At 38.2% G+C, this 26,865-nt stretch overlaps 1 protein-coding gene across 2 annotated transcripts in view; it reads left to right on the plus strand.

Annotated features, from left to right (window-relative positions):
- Window positions 1-26,865, plus strand: part of Osbp (oxysterol binding protein) — a 494,514-nt gene that overhangs the window by 397,652 nt on the left and 69,997 nt on the right. The gene's annotated exons all lie outside the window — the stretch shown is intronic.

A 26,865-nucleotide genomic window follows, 5' to 3' on the forward strand; every position in this document is an offset into this window, starting at 1 on the left:
TGTTTTACTTTAATGTGTTACTATCTTTACGGAAAAAAAAAAAAAACATAAAAAATACCTATATATTACCATACTTTTAAAATTTATATTGTTCAGAAACATCTTTCAATAATCCCTCCATCCCCCACCCCAAATGAGTAGTGCACATATTTCGGATTCATTTCATGGAAGAAATTTTTGGTTTTATATTTTTTTATTTTAGTCATTAAACTCATGTTTTTTTAGGGCAGTGTTTCTGAAGCTATGGGCTATGGACTCATACTAATTCATTTTGACCAGTTAATGAAGTACTAGAAGATTTTGTTTTTTGGAATAATTTTTAACTTTTCATTTATAATTTATTCAATTTATACCAGGTTTTTCATTTATTATTTATTCAGGAAATAATTAGCATTAGTTGAGGCATAAGATGCAAGCTTATATAGCATCAGCCAAAAAAAAAAAAAAAAAAAAAATCCCATTTCACCCATCCTGTCACTCCAGATGTTTGTCTAGTTCAGCCTTAAATTTATTTCAGCTGCCAACTTCCACAATAACAACAACAACAACAGATGGAAGTTTGTTCCTTTTCTTCTCTGCCACACATCTATACTACAACTGTCTTTCCTTAGTTTGAAACTATGTCCCCTCAGGTTCTTAATCTGAGCAAGTGGAAGTATCCCAGCAGTGTTGAGCCTGCTCAAACCACAATCAGATCACCTCACAGGTACCTAGTCTCCAGATGCTGCAACTTTCAGAAATTAAGAATCTTTGGTATGAGCACCCCTTTGTTCCTTTCACCAATCTTGTTGCCCTTATCTGTACTTGTTGTAGCAACTCTACATGCTTCCTAAAATGAGTTCTCCAGACCTGTATGCAGTACTCAAGGTGTGGCCTGACCATTGCCTTATACAAGGGGATAATCACCTCATTGTCTCTGCTAGAAAAATTTCTATATATCATTCACAAAACTCCATGACATGCTCTGGCAACCTGTCTGCATGGCTCAGAGAACTTCATATCTGACTGCATTACCCCTCAGGTCTTTTTTTTTTTTTTTTTTCATTTCCATCTCCCTGAGTGTAGTACCACCACATAGTTGGTACATTTCTCTTGGGTTACTACTACCCATATGCAGTACTTTGCACTTGTCAATGTTAAACTTTAGTTGCCACTTCTCAGGACATCTGCCTAAATTTTCTAGATCCTGTTGCAGTAGCATACTATCATTAACAACCTTGCCAACCTTTGTATCATCTGCAAATCTGGCCATTAAGCCTGATATACTTTCATCAATATCATTGATAAATACACAAAACAACAATGGGCCCAGCACTAAACCCTGGGGGACTCCATTAATAACATTAGTCCACGTAGAGCAGGGTCCATTTATTACCACTCTCCAGCGTCTCCCACTCAACCATCCATTTATCCATTGTAGCAACTTGTCCTTAATCTGAGCAAGTAGAAGGAAGTATCCCGGCAGTGTTGAGCCTGCTCAAACCATAATCAGATCACTCGCAGGTGCCTAATCTCCAGACTTCCCCATTAACAAACCCATGCTGTGTCTGAACTATTACTGCAGTCTTGTCTAGGTGATCCTGCATCACTTCTCTAACCAGTGATTCCATTCTTTTCCCCGGAACAGAAGTTAAACTAACAGGTCTATAGTTATTTGTGTCAACTTTTGAGCCCCCTTTGTGAATTGGGATACATTAGCACATCTCCAGTCCATGAGGACCTCCCCTGAATCTAAGGATGCTTTCATAAGTATGGCTAAGGGTTTACTAACTTCCCTTGCTGCCTCCTTCAATATAACTGGATAGATTCCATCCACTCCAGGTGCCTTTATTATGTTTATCTTCAACGATTTCTCTTCATTTTGCTCTCCGTCATTACAAAATCATTTCGCTCCCTATTAGAGTTTAGTAAACTTCTTTCTTCCCCTTTCTTACAGAATTCCTCATACGTGAATGTAGATGCGAAATACCCATTCAGTTTGTCTGCTATCTGAGCAGGATTATCAGTAGTTGATCCACCAACATCAAGTGGATCAATCTGATTCATCCCCTTTCTTCTAGAGTTTACATAAGTAAAGAAATATTTGTTATTCTTTGCATCCTTTGCCAAGGATTTCTCGTAATCAGCCTTCGCTTGCCTAACCTCCTTTCTGACTTGATTATAATCTTCTGTGTCACCTGATAATTTATATGCATTCCACACATTTTTCTTCTCTGCCACGAGCTCATTAGTTCATCTGACATCCATTTAGGTCTAAATCTCGAAATGTATTTCTTAGTTGGTATGAAACGCCTAGTAGCTTCCAAGATTAATTCCTTGAAGGCTTTGCATTTAGAATTCGCTGTTTTAAACATCATCAGTTGATCCCACTGTATAGAATTTTAAAACTGTCTGAGTCCACTATAGTCACCTTTACAAAAACAAAAACCCTTTCCTTTAGTCTAATACTCCGTCTTCTGTCTACCTGCAGTTCTATTCACAACACTGTGCAGAACATTTTGACTTCTTGCCAGTCTACACAGATGGCTCGAAGTCAGAATCGTATGTGGGATCTGCTGCTGTCTTTCCAAATAATACCATATCAGAGCAGATACCCCTTGACTGCAGCATTTACACTGCAGAGCTGCATGCTATAGAGTTAGCTCTAGATCACATAAGAAAACATCGTTACCAATGGTGTATTATATATGCCGATTCAGTGAGTGCACTACAGGCTTTATCAGCGATGTCACACACTAACCATCCAACCCTGTCCCGAATTCAGCAGATAATATACAATCTCTATGCAAGTGGATTCGATATCCGCTTCTGCTGGATCCCCAGTCACATTGGGATTAGAGGAAATGATTTGGCTGACATTGCAGCCAAATCGGCAGCCCTGACGGATAATCTTGACCTGTTAGTCCCCTACACAGACTACAGGCAAGTGATCCGTAGTAACCTACAATCTCAGTGGCAAGATTCGTGGCATCGACTGATTACCACAAACAAATTATGTCGAATTAAGCCTGTGATCCATCCTTGGCGGTCCAGCTTACGCAGGGATCGCAAAGAGGAAGTGTTCTTACCCGGCTCCGCATAGGACACTGTCATGTGACATACTCCTTTTTGCTGAGGGCTGATGACCCTCCTATGTGCGAGCAATGCGACACCGTTTTATCCGTCCAACACATTTTATGCGATTATACTAGTTTTATAAATACTCGTTTTAGCGCTTTTACCCATCTGACTGAGCCGTATACACTCAGTCAGATTTTAAATGACAATGACAATGTATCAGCAGTTTTTAAATTTTTAAAATCGATCAATATGTATACACTCATATGAAATATACAATTTGCTTTTATCATTATACTGATTTTATGTACTGATATGTCTGTATATATATATATATATATATGTGTGTATATATATATATATATATGCAACTTTAGACAAAGTAACCTTTTTAAAAGTAACAAGTCTAATCTCTTTTTGAATTTTATTCTTTCCATGGCGCACTATAACCTTGCAGTTTTTGCGCCACAAAAATCAAAATCAAATCAAACTTGTTGCTATAGAAAACAATCTTCCAATAAATCCACAAAAGTCTTGTTAGCATGTGAGTAACCAATTCACAAGTTCTAGTCATTATCTGGAAAGTTAAAATCCCCCATTACAAGACATTCTGATTTACTGGCCAACTCTATTTCTCTGAATATTGTTCATTGTACTCATCAGAGTCATTAGGCCTATAACACACTCCTGCTTTCCTTTTCAGCACACGCTTCTTGATTAGACTGGGGCTCGAGCCTGTCACCACCAAATACGGAGGATGCGGAAAGGTCAGGGAATGACCACCGCATATCCCGGAGCAATATGGCATTAGTTGCTAATGCTCCTAAAAACCAAATAACAAACAAACAAAAAGCTTTCCTTTTCCCTGCCTAGTGCTTAAGTCATGCCAAACTGACTCAACCTTGCACTGTCCACCCATGTCAACTGGATGCACTTCCTTAGATTTTATGTTTCTTAACTAACAGCATAACCCCTCCTCCCTTCCTACCCTGTCTGTCCTTTCTGTACACATTGTACTCCCCAAATTCCAATTCTGCACTGCTTATATCTGTGTGACACCATGTCTCTGATATCCCAACAATATCTGCCTTTGATGTCTTGATCAGCACTTGAAATTCATCAAATTTATTTACCATACTTCTAGCATTGGTGTACATGGAAGTATATATGCACCTGTTCTTACTCTTAGTTACCCTAACACAGCCCATGTATTTACTTGTTCCATGATGACTCCCAGCAGCTCTTGAAATCCACTTCAAATTGCTCTCTAGGCTGCTGCTCATTACAATAGAAACAGTGCAAAAAGCACCTTTGCCTCTGCCTGTGGCTACTGTTAATTTTTTAGTCTGTAACCCCCCAAAGCTAGCAGTTTTCTAACCCACCTAACACTGCCTCGATAATTATCAGCAAATATTCTTGCACCCTTTCTATTTAAATCTATCCCATCCCTGTAGAAGCAGTCTCTCCTGTTAGCAAGCACAGACCACACTGAAAAAAGTTCTACCCAATGAGCCTTGCACAATCTCTCCAGGGCCGAAATGATTGACAAGGCTCTCATCATACTCCCTCCTATCGTGTCTGGGCAGAATTGCAGACACTTTCAAATTTAACCCTAACTCATGACTTTTTTTCAACCTGTACTTGTTAAATAAATCTGCAGATCTCTTACTCTTAAGGTCATTGGTGCTAATGTGTACAATAATATCAACTTTTGACCCTGGAATACATATCCTGATCCTGTTCCACTTAATTTTACATCCATCCAGTACAGCACTAGGAGAGAGGGTATTCACATAGATAGAAAACAGTGAATATAAAGAAATGTATGTATCTTTGTTATGGCATTACCTAATGATTCTCTTATGACCCACCTTTTATCCTTGTGATGAGTATTTCTGCATAGCCAGTAGTGTGTGTAGTTGTGTTTTTTTTTTATTTAGTGACACTGTTGTATAACTGGCCTCTTAATCACTAGTGATCACTAGGAAGGCTGCTAAAAGAAATTAAAGTCGGCAATGAGCCTCATTCCACTACCTTGGAAGTCTAGCCCATGATAATTTAAGAAATAATAGCTTAACAATTTTTGTTTATGAGAAACATGGCTAAAAATGAGCTTGCTGTTTCTTCCTTGACAGCAAATTTCAAAGCCTCGTGTCAAGCAGGACACAAAAGGGGTCATGGATTATGATGTGCTTTAAAAATTATTCATCTCTCAACTTGACACTCCTCAAATATAAACTGCTACTTTGATGCCATTCTTAGAAACTTTCTCTTTAAAACAAACCGTATCACCATTATCACAGGTATACCTACCTACCTCCTATGTCTGAATAAACCATTCTGGATCTCTGTGCTTGGATTATATTTGGAGATCCCCTTAACAAACTCGGCCTTTTATGTAGAGATTTGAACATACCTCTTCAAAAATTTTGTGGTATATAAAATAGTAATAAAAATTTGTTGTATAAAAATTGACTTCTCTATCTTTCTTCTGGGTTGAATAACCCAAAAGAAAGATAGAGAAGAATGATACTGCTCTGCAGCAAGTTTCTTCCACTCAATGATCATAAAAACACAACAATTTGCCATGGACGAGTAGCTGTTTTGGACGAGTAGCTACCCTAACATCCTTTTCAAACATATTCAGCTGCAAACATCCATAGAAGCAGTGTCAGTCCCCCACCATGACTGGAATTTCTTTTACAATAGCTCCACTCTGTCTTCTACCTAATCATATTATATACATTAAAAGACAGAAGATTTAGTTAACCAATTACACCTCTCCATTCTGTTTGATGGGGGACTTCAATTTCCATCCCCTATGGAGTTCTCCTAGACAGTTGATTGAAATATTTATTGATAACAGGAACTTGACACTCTTAAACACAGGTACTCATATCTGTGCATTTGCTTTCCGGGACTTTTTCTGCAAATGATATTGCCATCTATTCTCCATTCTCTTTCCTATTCTTAACTGGTCTGTTTCAAATGATCCCTATAACAGTGATTATTACCAGTTGTTTGTCACCTGTTAACAAATAACATACCACAAACTTTAAGAGGGAAAAAATGGAAATTTCACATAGAAAACTGGGAAAAATACCAGTGTGTTATCTCTTTAGATGAGCAATCTGTAATCAGGTCAGACTGAAGATAAAAGGCCCATTAAGAAATTAGAACTTTAGGGCCTCATATATACTTAAAAACATGATATTAAGTAGGTTTGTATGGTTAAAAAATTAAATACAATAATTACTTATATTTCCTTTATTGTAACTCAAATTAACAAATATGATTGATATAAAAGCAAAAAAATAAACATAAATTCTAAGTGTATAAAAAATAAATATTTCCATTTTTTTTTTTTTTTTTTATTAAATAAAATAGGTAGTTTTTTGATTAAACAGAATTATGGAATCAATTTTGTATATTCTGTGCTTTGAGAAGCAAAAATCAATAATTTTATTAAGCTCCATTGAATGTAGTACATCTTTCTCTATATTCATTATTATTAGAGCCTGTAAAATGCCTTCCCCCATATTAGCACGTAAATGCAATTTTATTATTTTTAATATTCAAAATACACATTCCCACAGTACTTGTGTTGGATGACAGTGTTAATATACAGGGTGTCTCAAAAATATTGGTACAAACGTTTAGGGGAGGTAGGTAACATCTAAAGGAATGTGAATCGCATAGGAACCCATAACCGGAAATGTCACAGTAAGTCGGTACATGGCACTGTTCATCAGTTCACGAGAGGGAAAATTTCTGGTTTACTCATTCTAGCAGTAGTCACCGCATGAAGAGCATGCATCGATATACGAACTGTGAGCTGGCAGGCATGCACCTAATGTATGGATTAGCAGAGGGGCCCACACGGTGTGCACCCCCATGCAGCACAACATCGCTTCGCAATAAATGTGTGGGCAGGTATGGTCGGTTGCTTAGTCGGCCCATACCTGTTACCATCCCGTATGAACTCCGCTAAATATCGGATCTTTCTTGAACAAGTTCTACCAGGGTTACTTGACGATGTTCAAACAAATGTGAGACGCAACATTTGGTTTCAACATGATGGGGCGCCTGCCCATTATGTAAGGTGTGTTTGTGACCATTTGAACAGGTGTTTTGGGTGTCGATGGATTGGCCGTAGTGGACCCGTTACCTGGCCTCCGCACTCACCTGATTTATCGAGCCTTGATTTCTTTCTGTGGGGGGGGGCGCCCTCAAATTTATTGTGTATGAATCACCTGTGGAGACAGAAATGGATCTCGTGGCGAGACTCGTCTGCGCTGCTGCTACTGTCAAAGAAACTCCAGGTGTGTTCGACCATGTCCGCCAATCCATGCTGCATTGGTGTCACACATGCATCGCGTCTCGTGGTGGAACTTTCGAGCATCTGTTGTTACATCATGAAATGCATCCATCTCGTACTCCATTGTTAATATTATGTCAAATAAATGTTTGCCACTAATTACTGTCTTGTATCATTTCTGCTTCTTGTGCCTCTTCTACAACTTTCCAGTGACGTTTCCGGTTATGGGTTCCTATGCGATTCACATTCCTTTAGATGTTACCTACCTCCCCTAAATGTTTGTACCAATATTTTTGAGACACCCTGTATAATTGTATGCCATAAATAATATACATGCAAATCTGCATATTGTATCATTCAATAACATTATATATACGATGTATGCAACCTTAGCGTGAATTATCCCCATTGGTGTTAAGACACAATTCAATTTTTTTTATTTTTAAGTTTAATAATTTTCACTAAAGTGAATCACTTAGCATTAGTAGAGGCATATGATGCAAGAAAGCAAGCTTATGCAGCATCAGCCAAAAAAGAAAAAAAAAAACTGCTCGCATTTCACCCCTCCATTTGTTCCAAATACCTGTTCAGCTCAGCCTTAAATTTATTTAAGCTATCAACTTCCACAACAAAATAGGGAAGTCTGTTCCACCAATCAACTACCCGCTGGAAAAAGGCAAACTTCCGCACATCTATCCTACAGTTGTCTTTCCTCAATTTCCTGTACTTAGCAAGTACAGGTCACTGTTGAAAAAAAGCCGTGAATTAGGGTTGAATTTGAAAGTGTCTGCAATTCTGCCCAGACACGATAGGAGGGAGTATATGATGAGAGCCTTGTCGATCAATTCGGCCCTGGAGGGATTGTGCAAGGCTCAAGGGGTAGAATTTTTTTCAGCCCGGACTGTACTTGTTAACAGTAGAGATTGCTTCTACAGGGATGGGATAAACTTAAATAGAAAGGGTGCAAGAATTTTTGCTGATGCTGTCGAGGCAGAGTTAGGTGGGTCGGAAAACTGCTAGTTGGGGGGGGATACAAGGACTAATAGATTAACAGTAGCCACTGGCAGAGGTGGAAGTGATTCTTGCACTGCTTCTATTGAAATGAGCAGAAGCCTGAAAAACAAGATGCAGGATATTTCAGAGACTGCTGGGAGTCATTGCGGTACAAGTAAACACATGGGTTGTGTTAGGGTAGCCAAGAATAGAAACAGGTGCATGTATATCTGTGTGTACACCAATGCTTGGGGTTTGGTAAATAAATTTGATGAATTTGAGGTATTGCTCAAAACATCAAAGGCAGATATTGTTGGGATATCAGAGACGTGGTGTCACACAGATATAAGGAATGCGGAACTGGAATTTGGGGAATACAACATGTATAGAAAGGATAGACAGGACAGGAGGGGAGGAGGGGTTATGCTATTAGTTAAGAAACACAAAGTCCAAGGAAGTGAAGCCAGTCGACATAAATGGACAGGGCAGTGTCGAGTCAGTTTGGTGTGACATAAGCATAGGGAAATCAAAATTGAGAGTAGGAGTGTGCTATAGGCCTAATGATTCTGATTAGTATAATAAGATATTGTACAGGGAAATAGAGTGGGCCAGTAAATCAGAGAGTCTTATAATGGGGGATTTTAATTTCCCAGATATTGACTGGAATTTGTGGGTTGTTCACTCGCACACTAGCAAGGCTTTTGTGGATTTATTGGATGATTGTTTTCTACCTCAGCATGTTCGTGAGGCAACAAGAGGGAGCAATACTCTTGATCTGATTATCAGTAGTGATTCTTCATGCATTAAGAATCTGCAGATAAATGAACCACTAGGTGGCAGTGATCACAGTGTGTTGAAGTGGGATTTACTCAAGGAGCTAACTACCATCAGAGGTAAAAGGAAGGGTTTTTGTTTTCGTAAAGGCGACTATGATGGCCTGAGACAGTATTTAAATTCTATACAGTGGGACCAACTGATGATGTTACCAACAGCAAACTCAAAATGGGAAGCATTCAAGGAACTAATCTTGGAGGCTACCAGGCTTTACATACCAACTAAGAAATATTGTTCAAGGTTTAGGCCTAAATGGTTGTCAGAAGAACTAATGAGACATGTGGCAGAGAAGAAAAATGCATGAGATACATACAAATTAATGGGTGACATGGAAGCCTATGATAGATATAAGTTGGTCTGTAACCAAGTCACAAAGGAGATTAGGCAGGCAAAGGCAGACTACGAAAAATCCTTGGCAAAGGATGCAAAAAAAAAAACAGAAAAGAGTTCTTTACCTATTTAAACTCAAGAAGGAAAGGGATGAATCAGATTGGTCCACTAGATATTGATGGTTCAACAGTTGAGGATCCTGCTCAGGTGGCTAACAATCTAAACGAGTATTTTGCATCTACATTCACGCATGAGGAGTTATTCAGGAAGGAGAATGATGTAGGTAAAGTAAACATTGGCAGTGAGCTGGATGATTTTGTAATAACTGAGAGGAAAGTGGAGGAGAGGTTGTTGAGGATAAACATAAAAAGGCACCTGGGGTGGATGGGATCTATCCAGTTATATTAAAGCAGGCAGCAAAGGAAGTAAGCAAACTCCTAGCCATAATTATGAGAGCTTCCTTGGACTCAGGGGAGGTACCCATAGACTGGAGATGTGCAAATGTAACCCCAATTCACAAAGGAGGATCAAAGGCTGACACAAGTAATTATAGACCTGTGAGCTTAACTTCTGTTCCAGGAAAATTAATGGAGGCACTGGTTAAAGAAGCACTGCAGGATCATTTAGACAAGACTTCAGTTATAGCTCAGACACAGCATGGCTTTGTTAAGGGGAAGCCTTGCCTGACCAACTTGATTGGATACTATGATGCAGTCACAAAAGAACTGGATGCAGGGATAACTTTGATATTATATATTTGGATCTTAGAAAGGCTTTTGATACTGTTGCACATGGAAGACTGCTGCACAAATTGGAACAGTGTGTCATTGGAGGCAAATTGCTGCTATGGATAAGGGGATGGTTGAGTGGCAGAAGACAGAGAGTGGTAATCAATGGACACTGCTCAACGTGGACTAATGTTATTAGTGGAGTTCCTCAGGGTTCAGTGTTTGGTCCGTTGTTGTTTTCGGTGTTTATGAATGATTTTGATGATGGGATATAAAGTTTAATGTCCAAGTTTGCAGATGATACAAAGGTTGGCAGGGTTGTTAAGGACATTCGTGTATTAAGAATTTGCAGATAAAGGAACCACTAGGTGGCAGTGATCACAGTGTGCTGAAGTGGGATTTACTCAAAGAGGTAACTACCGTCAGGGGTAAAGGAAAGGGTTTTTGCTTCCGTAAAGGGGAGTACAGTGGTCTCAGACAGTTTTTAAATTCTGTACAGTGGGATCAACTGACGATGTTACAAACAGTAAATTCTAAGTGGGAAGCATTCAAAGAATTAATCGTGGAAGCTACTAGACTTTATATACCGATTAAGAAATATCGTTCAAGGTTTAGGCCTAAATGGTTATCAAATGAACTAATGAGACTCGTGACAGAGAAGAAAAATGCATGGGATGCATATAAATTATCAGGCGACGCAGAAGCCTGTAGCAGATATAAGCTAGTCTGTAATCAGGTCACAAAGGAGGTTCGGCAGGCAAAGGCGGATTACAAGAAATCTTTGGCAAAAGATGCTAAGAAAAACAGCAAGGATTTCTTTACTTATATAAACTCTAAAAGGAAGGGGATGAATATGATTGGACCACTTGACATCGATGGTTCGACTGTTGATGATCCTGCTCAGATAGCAAACAAACTGAATGAGTATTTTGCATCTACATTCACATGTCAGGAATTATTACAATTTGAAAATGGAAGAAGGTTATCAAATTGTAGCAGTGTGCTTAATGATTTTGTAATAACTGAGAGCAAAGTGGAGGAGAAATTGTTGAAGTTAAACATAAGAAAGGCACCTGGGGTGGATGGGATCTATCCAGTTATTTTAAAGGAGGCGGCAAAGCAACTAAGCAAACCCTTAGCCATAATTATGAGAGCATCCTTGGACTCAGGGGAGGTTCCCACGGACTGGAGATGTGCAAATGTGTCCCCAATTCACAAAGGTGGATCGAAGGGTGACACGAGTAATTACAGACCAGTTAGTTTAACTTCTGTTCCGGGTAAAATAATGGAGTCGCTGGTTAAAGATGCATTGCAGGATCATCTAGACAAGACTGCAGCGATAACTCAAACACAGCATGGGTTTGTTAAGGGAAAGTCTTGTCTGACAAATTTGATTGGTTATTATGATGTGGTCACAAAGGAACTGGATGCAAAAAATAATTTTGATATCATATACTTGGATTTCAGGAAAGCTTTTGACACTGTTGCGCATGGAAGACTACTGTACAAATTGGAGCAGAATGGTATTAAGGGTAAGTTGCTACAATGGATAAAAGGATGGTTAAGTGGGAGAAGACAGAGGGTGGTAATCAATGGGTGCTGCTCTTCGTGGACTAATGTTATTAGTGGAGTCCCACAGGGTTCGGTGTTGGGTCCACTGTTGTTTTGTGTATTTATCAATGATATTGATGAAGGTATATCAGGCTTAATGTCGAAGTTTGCAGATGACACAAAGGTTGGCAGGGTTGTTAATGACAGTAATGGCAGTGTGCTACTGCAACAGGATCTAGATAATTTGGGCAGATGGGCTAAGAAGTGGCAACTGAAGTTCAACCTTGACAAATGCAAAGTACTGCATATGGGTAGAAATAACCCCAGAGAAACGTACCAACTGTGTGGTACTACACTTAAGGTGGTAGAAAATGAAAAAGACCTGGGAGTAATTGTGCAGTCAGATATGAAGTTTTCTGAGCAGTGCAGACAGGCTGCTAGGGCGGGTCATGGGGTTTTGTCAATGATATATAGGAATTTTGCTAGCAGGGAAAAGGAGGTGATTGTCCCTCTGTATAAGGCAATGGTCAGGCCACGCCTTGAGTACTGCGTACAGGTCTGGAGGCCTCATTTTAGGAAGGATGTAGATTTGCTTGAGCGTGTACAGAGAAGAGCAACACGATTGGTGAGGGGAATGAAGGGATTCTCTTACCAAGAGAGGCTTAAGTTCTGCAAATTGCAGTGGCTGGAGACTAGGCACCTGCGCGGTGATCTGATTGAGGTCTATAAGGCCTTGAATGGGTTGAGCACGCTGAATTCTGATGGGATCCTTCCACTTGTTCAGATTACCAACCTACGGGGACATAAGTTCAAATTAAGAAAGGACAGATGTAGAATAGATGTGCGGAAATTTGCCTTTAGCCAGCGGGTGGTTAATTGCTGGAACAAACTTCCATCTGTCGTTGTAGAAGTTGATAGGTTAAATAAATTTAAGGAGGAACTGGACAGGCATTTGGAGGGAATGGTGTGATTTTTTTTTTTTTTTTTTTTTTTTGGCTGATGCTGCATAAGCTCCTACACTTGCTTTCTTGCATCATGTGCCACTACTACTACTACTACTACTACTACTACTACACCACTGACGCTATGCTGCTGCAACAGGATCTGGAAAGGTTGAACAGATGGGCTGAGAGGTGGCAAATGAAGTTTAACATTGACAAATGTAAAGTACTACATATGGGAAACAGTAACCCCAGAGCAACGTATCAACTCTGCGGTACTACACTGACAGTGGTGGAGAATGAAAAGGACCTGGGGGTAATTGTGCAGGCAGATATGAAGTTCTCTGAGCGGTGCAGACTAGCTGCAAGAGTAGCTCATGGTGTCTTGTCAATGACATACAGGAATTTTTCTAGCAGGGATAAGGAGGTGATTATTCCCTTGTGTAAGGCAATGGTTAGGCCACATCTTGAGTACTGTATACAGGTCTGGAGGCCTCATTTCAAGAAGGATGTAGAGCTGCTGGAACGGGTACAGAGAAGGGCAACAAGATTAGTGAATGTAACAAAGGGTTGCTCTTACGAAGAAAGGCTTAAGTTTTGCAAATTACAGAGTCTGGAGACTAGGCACCGGCGAGGTGATCTGATAGAGGTGTATACGGCTTTGAATGGTTTGAGCATGCTCAATGCCAATGGGATTCTTCATCTTGCTCAGAATAATCAGCTCAGAGGGCATAAATTCAAATTGAGGAAGGACGGATGTCTGATAAATGTGCGGAAGTTTGCCTTTGGCCAGCGGGTGGGTGGGTGGTTGGTTGGTGGAACCGACTTCCATCACTTGTTGTTGAAGTTGATAGGCTAAACAAATTTAAGGCCAAACTGGACAGGTATTTCGAGCGAACGGAGGGGTGAAATGGGAGTGGCATGTTTTTTTTTTTTTTTTTTTTTGGCTGATGCTGAATAAGCTTGCGTTCTTGCATCATATGCCTCTGCTAATGCTAATTTGAATTTATGCCCTCTTGGGTGATTATTCTGAGCAAGAGGAAGAATCCCATCAGCATTCAGCATGCTCAAACCATTCAAGGCTTTATACACCTCAATCTGATCACCTAGCAGGTGCCTAGTTTCCAGACACTGTAATTTGCAAAACTTAAGCCTTTCTTCCTTTCATTAATCTTATTGCCCTTCTCTGTACTCATTCCAGCAGCTCTGCATCCTTCTTAAAATGAGGCTTCCAGACCTGAATATGGTACTTTAGGTGTGGCCTGACCATTGCCTAATACAAGGGGATATCCCTGCTAGAAAAATTCCTGTATATCATTGACAAAACACCATGAGCATTAATATCCTCTTGCAGACCATCTGCATTGCTCAGAAAACTTCATATATCCCTACACAATTACCCCTAGGTCCTTTTCATTCTCTACCACTGTCAGTGTAGTACCACAGAATTTATACGTTATTCTTGGGTTACTGCTTCCCATATGTAGTACTTTACAGTTGTCAATGTTAAACTTCATTTGCCATCTCTCAGCCCATCTGCTCAACTTTTCTAGATCCTGTTGCAGCAGCATACTGTCATTAGTGTCCTTAACCCTGCCAATCTTCATATCGTCTGCAAACTTGGACATTAAGCCTGATATACCATCATCAGTATCATTTATAAATACAGAAAACATCAATGGATCCAATACTGAACCCTGAGGGACTCCACTAATAACATCAGTCCACAAAAAGCAGTGTCCATTGATTACCACTCTGTCTTCTCCCACTCAACCATCCCTTTATCCATAGCAGCAGTTTTCCTCCAATGCCACATTGCTCCAGTTTTGTGCAGCAGTCTTCCATGTGCAACAGTATCAGAAGCCTTTCTAATATCCAAATGTATGATATCAAAGTTATTCCCTGCATCCAGTTCCTTTGTGACCACATCATAGTATCCAATCAAATTGGTCAGACAAGACTTCCCCTTAACAAAACCGTGTTGTGTCCAAGCTATAACTGAAGTCTTGTCTAGATGATCTTGCAGTGCTTCTTTAACCAGTGCCTCCATTAATTTCCCTGGAACAGAAGTTAAACTATCAGGTCTATAATTACTTGTGTTGCCCTTTGTTACTCCTTGGTGAATTGGGGGTCACATTTGCACATCTCCAGTCCATGGGTACCTTTCCTGAGTCCAAGGAAGCTTTCATAATTATGGCTAAGGGTTTGCTTACTTCTTTTGCTGCCTCCTTTAATATAACTGGATAGATCCCATCCACCCCGGGTGCCTTTTTTATGTTTATTTTCAACAATTTCTCCTCCACTTTCCTCTCAGTTATTACAAAATTATCTAGCTCACTGCCAGAGTTTAATTCACCTCTGGCATTCCCCTCCCTGAATAACTCCTCATGTGTGAATGTAGATGCAAAATACTAATTAGTTTGTTAGCCACCTGAGCAGGATCATCAACAGTTGAACCATCAATACCCAGTGGACCAATGTGATTCATCCCTTTCCTGCTAGACTTTACTTCTAGAGTTAGTAAAGAACTCTTTTCTGTTTTTCTTTGCATCTTTTGCCAAAGATTTCTCTTAATCTGCCTTTGCCTGCCTAATCTCTAATCAATTCTATAAAGCAATTAATATTTTGCAAATTAATGCCTCGTTATTATCACTGTTGAATTAATTCATTTATACTAGGTAATATAAATGAAGTGCAGTAGAGCATCAGTTATCCAGAATAATTAATGTCATTCGTCTTCCAGATAATCGAATGTAAGATAAAATTAAAGAAATTATAATGTATTAAGGTAAAAGAAAAAGGCTTTAAATAAAGATATACGGCATGAAAAAAATGAATTTATTTAATTTAAAAAATAATAATAATAACATATACAGGTACAAACCGTTTTACACAAGGTTAGATTCCAGCAAAACAGAGTCTTAAAATGAAAAGTCGTAAAATAAGACCAGTTTATAGTGTAATTTAATGAAATAGGTTCCAAACTTCCCAAAATTTTCCCATGTATGTACTAAGATTTCTATTCTTTATAAATAATTAAATATTTTAAACATTTAATGCACGTTTTATTTATACTTATACATAAAACAATAAAATAAAATTTTAATTTACTTTGGTCCTGTGGAGTCATCGCTTGAGTACATATTTACTTCACTGATATTTTATATGACAATGGCGTAATGTGGTGACATTAATGGGAGGTTCCTGGTCGAGGGTCATCGGGTTCTGAGGGTTCCTTTCCCTTCTTTGTCAAGAACTTTTGTATTGACGTCTGGCGTTTCTTCCAAGATGTTATAGAAGGGCTTCAACATCATGTTGACACCTCTTTGGATGCCTTGGCTACATTTCCAATCAGGATCATTATCGCAAAGTTCATCAAATGCACTACGAATTTTGGCAAGAGCACTCTGAAATATGTTTTGTTTTTAATGTTCTGATTGGCTCCAACTCTTCCACTCCATCTGGTGTATCAGCCTCATGTTGTTGAAGTTGCACAGTCAGTTCCTCCAATTCCTCCCTTGAAAGTGGATCAACATTGTCAATGCCAACATCCTTAGCCATGCGAGAAACATCTTTAGCCACTTCCGAAACTGGCTCAATCCTTACAAAATCAATCACTGCTTCAGGCCACAATTTACGCCAGATGCCATTCATGCAGGACTGTGACACTTCCCTCCCAGGCAGAATCAATGTTTGTGATGGCATTCAGGATGTTATACAACTTCCAGTAGTCCATCACAGTTATATCAGACTGCACAGCCTCAACAATCCCTTTGAAAATTGTATGCAAATAATGCACCTTAAAGGTTGCAATTACACCCTATCCATCGGTTGCAAAAGTGAAGTTGTGTTGGGAGGCAAATACACAACCTCAACTTCCAAATGGTCATTGTGGATTTCTTGGAGGTTGTCTGGGTGTCCTGGGGCATTGTCCAGCACCAAAATGACTTTGGGAGGCAAGCCATTTGCTGCACAAAACTGAGCAACCTCTGGACAAAAGTACGAGGTGTACCATTCACTAAAAATTGTCTGAGTCACCCATGCCTTTTTGTTAGAGCACCAAAACACAAGAAGTCATGTCTTCGCCATGCCCTTCATTACACGAGGCATCTCTGTATGGTACACAATATCAGTTTGAGTTTAAATGTTTCTAATGCAATGTCAGCCGATCTTTTGCAACCTTAAAACCAGGGGAAGATCTCTCCTCACAAGCGATGTACATCCTACTTGGAAATTTTTTCCAATAAAGCACCGTTTCGTCCACATTAAAAACTAAATCAGGGCGGTAGTTGCCTTCGTCTATTAAGCGTTTAAATTCCGAAGGATACCCTTCCGCCACTGTAATGTCAGCACTAGCAGCCTCACCAGACACTTTCACATTGTGAATTTTAGAACGGTTTTTAAACCGATGAAACCACCCTTTCCTGGCCGTAAATGTTTCAGTGCTACCAGACTCCTCTCGTATTTCATCAAATAATGACTTCGCCTTGTCCAGAATTACTGCCTGTGTAACAGGAACATTATTTTTGTTCATATCATCAACCCATAACACTAACATTTCTCCATTTTTTCCATTGTCTCACTGCGTGAATAAGCTGTTCTGGAGGATGACACACTTGTTATCCCTGTGTGTGCGCACTTTATTTTATTAACGTTGTTCATAATCGTTGATACAGTAGAAGTCACTAAACTCAACGCCTTGCACACATCCAACCAACACTCACTAGACTTCATGCTACGAATCACATCCATTTTCTCCTTAATTGTTAGTGTTTTACGCTCTTTTTTGCTCCACCCTGGCACAGACACTGCCCTGTGCTTAGAGCTCATGGTTACACAAAAATTATTATTAATGAGAAATAACACTGTAAACAGTTAACAATTGAGGGAAAATTCACAACGAAACCAACATGCCGCACTGAACGTAAACAACTCGTCGCTATCATTCCACCCAAAATGTGCCGTGAAAAACAAAAGAAACACAGGCGTTGCCACAATGTGTTACTGAGTTTCGGTTTTTTGTTATTTTCAATTTTTTCAATTAATATTTTGAAACAGTCGTTAATGTGAAAAGTTGTAAAGCAGGACTTACCTGTATATGTATATTCAGATAGGTATTTTACTGCAAATTTTATGTGGAAAAAATTTGAACTAATTTTTAAAAATAATGTTCAATCGTTTGTTGTGACCTTTTTTTTTTTTTTTTTTTTTTTCTGCAAAATCTCAAGTTTCTTAATAATATCAATTTGATTATATCGCATTCTTCCTGGTTTTCTGCTCATTTCAGTGCTGTTTCTTTTTGTTAACTGTAAAAAAAACTGAGAAAATAATAAACACGCAGTTTCGGGCCGATATTATTTTTACCGAATCTGGAGACGCCTCCGTAGCCAGGTGGGAAGGAGCAGCAGTGCGTAGCACATGCTTCTTGATTAGACTGGGGTTCAAGCCCGTCACCACCAAATACGGAGGATGCGGAAAGGTCAGGGAATGACCACCGCATATCCCAGAGCAATATGGCCTTAGTTGCTAATGCTCCTAAAAACGAAATAACAAACAACAAACCGAATCTGGAGCTAAACTAAACATAATATGTAATGAAGAGAACAAAATATGTCATGGAAAATTGGGTTGACGGAAGCAGATGACTAAACTCTATCACTAATGGTGTGATAGAATTTAGTTCTAATTCAATATTTCACCAGATATACGGCATAAAAAACAGACAGAAATACTCTCGTAGCATAATAAATCTTTGTCTCAAATACTACCAATTAATAAAAATAAAAAAAAGAAGAAAAATCAGCCTTTCAAATTATTCCGGATAACCAGTATTCTACTGTATTTATATTTCATTTATACTGTTAAGAGGGATAAACGTCTGGATGCAGCCCAAATGAAATTTCTCAGACCACTATTGGGATTAACAAGACTAGATCACCAACAAAATACAGATATAAGAGAAAGACTAAACACCTCCAACATAATAGGAAAATACCAAATTATTTTAATAAAAAGAAGAAAATACCAACAAAAACTACTAAGAAATTAAAAATACATTTGTTGGAAGACGAAAGCACTAAATTCCTGTATGAAAGTCGATTGAAAGATAAACTCAAATCAATTGAAAATGATAATGTTGAGGAAATCTGGTCAAACATGAAAAAAATCAATTCTGGGAGCTGCTGAAGAAAGTCTTGGATATAAACCTATAAAAAATTAAAACTGGCTAAGAACTTGGAATGAAGAATTGAAACAAACAATGAATGAGAAAAAAAAGACCTATAAACTGTTCCTACAAACTAAAGACCTACATCTACACATAAAATATAAAAAGCTTCGAGCAGAAGTCAGAAAACTAACCAGAAGAATCCGACGAGATGACTGGGATAAATTCGTTAAATCTTTAGAATGTGATATCACGGGCCCACAGAGAAGAGGTTTTAAAATTTTTAAGAAATTACAACTAGACACAAATGATCAAATAGAAACCAAATCCATCTCCCAAGCAGAATGGAAGCAACACTATTCCAAACTATGGTATAACTCAGGCACTATGGAATTGAAAGATGAATCTGTGATAACCAAAGATGAAGAAAAAATATAACAATGGAAGAACTAGAGTTAATATTACAAAAATCAAAAACCGAAAAAGCCCAGGCATAGACAATCTGAATGTAGAACTATTTAAATATAGGGGCACCTTACTAAAAAACGCACTACTAAAATTATTTAACATCATATGGCATAAGCAACAGATACCCAAAGATTGGGAAACAGGAATAGTAATCAATTTACACAAAAAAGACTCCAGAAATAACCCTAACAACTACAGAGGGATAACACTGCTGTCAACTGCTGCAAAGCTATACTCTAATATACTAAAGAATAAACTTAATAAATACGGTGAACAATTCTTAGAAGAAGAACAATGTGGGTTCAGAAAAGGGAGAAGATGCCATTTTCTCACTACAACAAATTTTGGAGAAAAGAAAAGAATTCAATCTACCAACGTTTCTGCTCTTTATTGATTATGAAAAAGCATATGACAATGTAAACCGGGAAAAACTTTGGCAGATTCTACGTGAAGAAAATATTCCAACCCAAAAGTTGGGTTGGGATATATATAAAAACTCAAAAGTCTGTATAAAATATTCTAATGGCTAACTATCAGACCCAATTAACACCAATAAAGGAGTGAAACAAGGATGTGGACTATCACCAAATTTATTTAATATCTACATCAATAAAATTCTTAAAGAATGGAAACAAACAATTAACAACGGAATACAGTTGAACAACAGGAATAAAATCCAAACTATATTATATGCTGATGATCAAGTTATAATTGCAAAATCCGAAGATGAACTACAGATAGCAGCAAACGAACTTAATTTTTTTTTTTGTTAGTTGTTGGCGCATCGGCTTCTATGGCCATAATGCACCTCGCAAGGTTTTTGCACTACTCTGATCCAAGCCCGAGGCGGTATTCGAACCCGCGACCTTTGGGTTGCCAGGCAGGCACTTTACCCACACGGCTAGCCCGGTCGGCCCGAACTTAATAAAATAGGTAAAAAGTATGAGATGAAAATCTCCACCTTAAAAACAAAATCAATGGGATTATGTGGAAAAAACATACAAAGAGTCAAACTTGTTATTGATGATAAAATAATAGAACAAATATCTGACTTCACCTATTTGGGAAATTTAATATCGAATGAAGGGCAAGACATCCACACTAAACTACAAAAATATAATAAAATGAATGGAATGATTAAATGCCACTTTGGAAAACAAATGACAACTGAAACAAAATTACAACTGCACAACATCACTTCAAAACCAGCCCTCTTCTACAGCTGTGAGACTTGGGTCATAAATAAGAAATATGCACACAAACTAGAAGCAGCACAAATGAAATTTTTCAGACCATTATTAGGCTTTACAAGACTAGACCACCAAAGAAATTTAGATATCCGTGAGAAATTAAAAGTAGATAACAGAGTAAATGACATAAAACAGTATCAGGAAAAATGGATCAGCCACATAGAAAGAATGAACCCAGACCGGATCCCAAAATTAGCCTTTAACTACAAACCTACAGGCAAGAGAGATGTTGGTCGACCAAGACAGTGATGGCGAGATCAAGACCACCTCCAAGAGCTACAATGGAACAGGTCTTAAAAGACCTAAGCCGGACCAAGTTCATGATGATGATGATGACAAACTTATCAGTTAAAATGGAAAGAACATGTAGCGAGAATGAGTAGGAAGAGACTACCAAAATTAGCAATGAATTACAAACCTATTGGAAAAAGAAACAAGAGGGTGTCTCAGAAAGAGATGGATCGAACAGTTCTTTGAAGAGAGTTAATGGTACAGGCTTCATAAGCCTAAAATCCACTAAGTACAAGAAGAAGAAGATTTATACTATGTAGATTTCTTGGATCGAGGAAGAAAAAAAAATCATGATTTTTAAAAAATTTTTTTTTGTTTCAAATCTTAACTCAGGGTTTGTTATTGCATTATTAACTACAATGGATAAAAGGTTGGTTGAGTGGGAGAAGACAGAGGATGGTAATCAATGGGTGCTGCTCTTCGTGGACTAATGTTATTAGTGGAGTCCCACAGGGTTCGGTGTTGGGTCCACTGTTGTTTTGTATATTTATCAATGATATTGATGAAGGTATATCAGGCTTAATGTCGAAGTTTGCAGATGATACAAAGGTTGGCAGGGTTGTTAATGACAGTAACGGCAGTGTGCTACTGCAACAGAATCTAGAAAATTTAGGCAGATGGGCTGAGAAGTGGCAACTGCAGTTTAACATTGACAAATGCAAAGTACTGCATGTGGGTAACAGTAATCCCAGAGAAACATATCAACTGTGTGGTGCTAGAGTGGTAGAAAATGAAAAAGATCTATGAGTAATTGTGCAGCCAGATATGAAGTTTTCTGAGCAATGCTGACAGGCTGCCAGAGCAGGTCATGGGGTATTGTCAATGATATACAGGAATTTTGCTAGTAGGAAAAAGGTGATTATCCCTTTATATAAGGCAATGGTCAGGCCATGCCTTGAGTACTGTGTACAGGTCTGGAGGCCTCATTTTAGGAAGAATGTTGAGTTGCTTTGAGCATATACAGAAAAAGGCAACAAGATTGGTGAGGGGGAATGAAGGGGTCTTCTTACCAAGAAAGGCCTAAGTTCTGCAAATTTCAGCAGCAGCAGGAGAGTAGGCACCTATGAGGTGATCTTGATCGAGGGCTTGAATCAGTTGAGCACACTGAATTCTGATGGGATTCTTCCTTGCTCAGATTACAAATCTGAGGGGGTATAAATTCAAATTGAGGAAAAAGACAGTTGTAGAATAGATGTGTGGAAATTTGCCTTTAGGCAGTGGGTGGTTAATTGCTGGAACAAACTTCCATCTATCATTGTGGAAAAAGTTGATAGCTTAAATAAATTTAAGGAGGAACTGTGCAAACAGACTTCCATCCCTTGTGGTGGAGGTTGATAGCCTAAATAAGTTTAAGGCTCAGCTGGACAGGTATTTTGAACAAACAGAGGGGTGAAGTGGAAGTGGGTTTTTTTTTTTTTTTTTGGCTGATGCTGCATAAGCTTGCTTTCTTGCATCAAATGCCTCTACTAATGCTAACATTTAGCAGGAATGGATGTGTGAAATTGGTGTGTTTTTTTTATAGCTGGTACATAAGCTCATACACTTGCCTTCTTGCATCAGATGTCTCCATTACTACAACTACTACTACTCAACAACAGAAGCGCCTCCGTAGCCAGGTGGGAAGGAGCAGCAGTGTGTAGCACACGCTTCTTGATTAGACCAGGGTTCGAGCCCGTCACCACCAAATACGGAGGATGCGGAAAGGTCAGGGAATGACCACCGCATATCCCCGGGCAATATAGCCTTAGTTGCTAATGCTCCTAAAAACCAAATAACAAAAAAAAAAAAAAAATTCAACAGCCCCATGGCAATAATGAGCTGGAAAGGTAAAGACATAACCAAACCAGAAAAACATTGCAAAGCTGTTAGGAGAAACTTTTATGGAATTGTCAGCTACATCCTTGTACAGACCAGTCTTTGAAAAATACAAAATTAATTTCCACACAACCTGTGAGATACCATACAATCAACCCTTTACTTTAAATCAATTGCATAAAGCCTTAGCTGGCTAAGATAAAGAAAGCCCACACGAGAAACATGCAAAAGTTCAATGAAATTTATGGGTAAAAGTACTTTGCCATAATGGCATTTGTGTTGTTGCTCGCTCAGTAAACAGACGGTGAGTGTTATCGATCTGGAGTAGAAGTTGAATCCCACAGGAGCTTGAAACCCTCCCGAAGTGGAGGGGGTAACCTGACCTTTTTTTCTTTAGAATCACTAATTGAATCACAAACAGAGTCATATTGGAAGTTCTGGCATTGTAAAAAATGTTCGTAACATAATTTCACCGGTAAACTTTTCAGAAAATTGCCGTGCTTCTCGTTTGGGCTTCCTTTGCCTTTTTTTTTTTCTTAATAAACAGTTTATCCTCTAGTCCACCAGTGATTCTAAAGAAAAAAGGTCAGGTTACCCCCTCCACTTTGGGAGGGTTTCAATCTCCCATGGGATTCAATTTCTACTCCTGACCGATAATACCCACCGTCTGTTTACCGAGCGAGCAACAATACAAATACCTTTATGGCAAAGTACTTTTACCGGTAAATTTCAACAAACTTTTGCGTGCTTCTCGTGTGGGCTTTCTTTACCTTCACCCCTTAGCTAAATGAAAACCAAGTATAACAGGTCCAGATGAAATCCATTACCAAATAATCAAACATCTCACTGAAAAGTCCTTATGCACACTCCTGCTGCTCTTTAATAGAATATATTTTGAAGACACATTATCCATTCTCTTGGCAGCACTCGTTTGTGTTAGCTTTTCCTAAACCAGGGAAGGACCACTCGAATCCAAATAACTATCGCCCTATTACGCTCACTAGCTGTCTTGGTAAAACTTTAAAAAAATGGTGAATGACATTAACATGGTTTCTAGATTCACATAATCTCCTTAGTGTAAGCCAATATGGTTTTCAGAAAAACAGGTCAACATTAGATATAATGACAAAGGGTGAAGCAAATATATGAAACACGTTTCTCCAAAACTGATATCTTATGATATGTCTTGACATTGAGAAGGCTTTTGATGTTACCTGGAGTTGTGGCATCCTGCATGAATTGCACTAATTAGGAATGTTAGGCCATCTGCCAAATTTCCTCCAGGACTTCATATGCAAAAGAACTTTCCAAGTCCACTTCCATCATATTCTGTTTCAAATGTTCAATCAAAAACACAGTCTTTTGCACAATCAAAATCAATCTTATCACAGAAGTTGTTCTAGGAAACAGCTTAAACATATCTATATGCCTGTGGCCTCACAATTTTATGTCACTCAAGAATATGCAGACAGTAGAGAGACAGCTCCAATGTGCTATTAATAAAATAGAGTCGTGGACCACATATAATTGATTTCGAATCTCAATACAAAAGACAGCAGCAGTACACTTATGCAGAAAACGAAAAATGCATCATGATTCAAAACTGAGAATAAATAATCAACAAACCCCACACAAACATGATATCTGATTTCTAAGATTAATCATGGATAACAAATTAAATTTCTTAGAACACACAAAATACCTACGTACAGTCTGTCTAAATAAATTAAACAATCTCCAAGCAGTATCTGCCATGACACCAGGAGCTGATCATTATTCACTCCTACATATTTATTGGGCAGTGATGAGATCTGAATTAGATCTTATCTCCATCTACTCCTTAGCTAGGAAAAGTGTCCCTATTCATCATACTGCTTAGTTAAGAATAATATGAAAGGAAGTGAAGTTAATAAATATAAAAGATCCATGAAGTCCCACCCAAAATTCGTAGACAAGTCTTCTTCTGAACTATGCCTTAAAAATCCAGACATTCCTGAACATTCAACATGACAATATTTGAAATGGGAAACCTTATATAATAATAAACTTGTCATATACAAACCAGCAGATATCTGACTAAAAGGATGACTTTTGCAATAGGACTTAGTGTAGATAAAATCTACCAAGATAATTCCACATCCCTTCCACCGTGGAACGAAATGAAATCCCACAACAACAACAATGTATGAAACAACTACATTTTATGGGAAGCTTATACGGAAGAATTTTATTCCCCTTATACAACGAAATTCTTCAACTACTTTCATGTGTACACTGATGATTCCAAAATGGATACACATATAAGTGCAGGAGTGGTCCTACCAAACAGCATAATTTCTCGGTCTCTTCCCATAGAATACAGTATATATAGTGCAGAATTGTTTGCAATAAATCTTGCACTAGATCACATTGACAAAACCTCCCTTGCAAAAAAAAAAAGTATTATTTTTACCAACTTGTTAAGTGCAACATGCCTTACAGTTAGAAAATCATCCTGCTCATCCATATCTGAGAAAAATTCTCTTTTGCTTATCTCATCTCAGGACAAAACAAAGTATTTGATTCACTGAGATTCCTGGACATTCTGGAATGCTGGGTGATAACATGCTGTTCAAACTGATAAACATCCATCCAATGCAAATTCTCTTATAAATAAAGTCCCATACAACTTTGCCCGTGTAATTCATAAAATTTCAGAAAATATGGTCACAAACCTGGCAATCCCCAACAAGAAACAAATTATATCAAATCAAACAACAGCCAAAATGCCAGAAATGAAGTTTTTGTTCAAACAGCCACAAAGAGGTTATCCTCGCCCACTTCATATCAGACACATATACATTTAACACATCTTACCTCCTAATGAAAGATGACTCTCCACAATGCCCTCACTGCCATTCCCAACTCCGTCACCACCAAATATGGAGGATGCGGAAAGGTCAGGAAATGACCACCACATAACCCTGCGCAATATGGCCCTAGTTGCTAATGCTCCTAAAAACCAAATAACAAATAACCATTCCCAACTCACATAAAGCATGTAATCATAAATGCCCTCACCACCAAATAGCCTGCCAATCAGCTTTCAGATCACATGTACATGAACCATTAATTGTTCAACTTATCCTTGGAGAGTAAATTAAATTAAATCTTTACTTTAATTAAATTAAATCTTTACTTTACTTTAAGATGTAAATTAAATCTTTACTTTCCAGACGTACATTCTTACGTCTGTAAAAAGGAATTTTTACAGACGTAAATTAATTCTTTACTTACGGCTGGTAAGATTTAATAAATCTTACCAGCCGTACCTAATTAACCAACATGAGTAACAACTTAACTGGTAAAAGAAAAACTTGAACAGGCACAATTTAGCTGAAGCAGCTTTTGTGCCATAAAACCACAAACAACAACAACAATAATTACTTTTGCCTACTTTCCCTTCTTGCATTCATTAATAGATATCAGAGCTACAGTGGCTCAATACATTCTACGTTATATATCAATTAGTTAAGAAAAGGAGAATTACCTTTATGATGTCTTGTAGAACACTCCTGTGCTGATACTCTCCATTGTTTAATTAACTATGCAAATAATTTACATGAATTCCTCACACTTCTAGACAAAATCAATGATCCAATGCACCATGGAATCGGAGGCCCACAGACCCCAAAATACATCGAACCATCAACCCAAATCTTTGAGTAAGAGAAGATAATAAGTCCATGCTTTGAAACCAATTTAAACAATGAATCCATTCTTTACACACTTTAAAAACAAATGTTAAAAAAAAAAAATAATAACATTAAGAATCCTTTGAAACATTTAGAAATTAAAAGAATTTTGTTACTTCCCTGAAGCAGACAGGGTTTTTTGACAAGAGTCTTGATCACAGGAAAGTGAAGCCACATGTTGTGTAATGGAATTTATAGCATGGAAATTAGTTGCTATCTTGGTGCATGTGCACGAAGGACCATCAATCTGAAATGGGGTAAAGACGACTTACGTTGACGGAATTTTGATTTAATTTAATTTCAAGAGTCTCGGCAATTAATAATTTGGTGTAATCATGTTGGATACCAAGTATTTTTGCTTCATTGAACAGAAAGGTGCGTCCTTCACT

Source organism: Mastigoproctus giganteus, chromosome 5, assembly GCF_048544385.1.
Source record: "Mastigoproctus giganteus isolate SK-2022 chromosome 5, ASM4854438v1, whole genome shotgun sequence".
Classification (NCBI taxonomy): Eukaryota; Metazoa; Arthropoda; class Arachnida; order Uropygi; family Thelyphonidae; genus Mastigoproctus; species Mastigoproctus giganteus.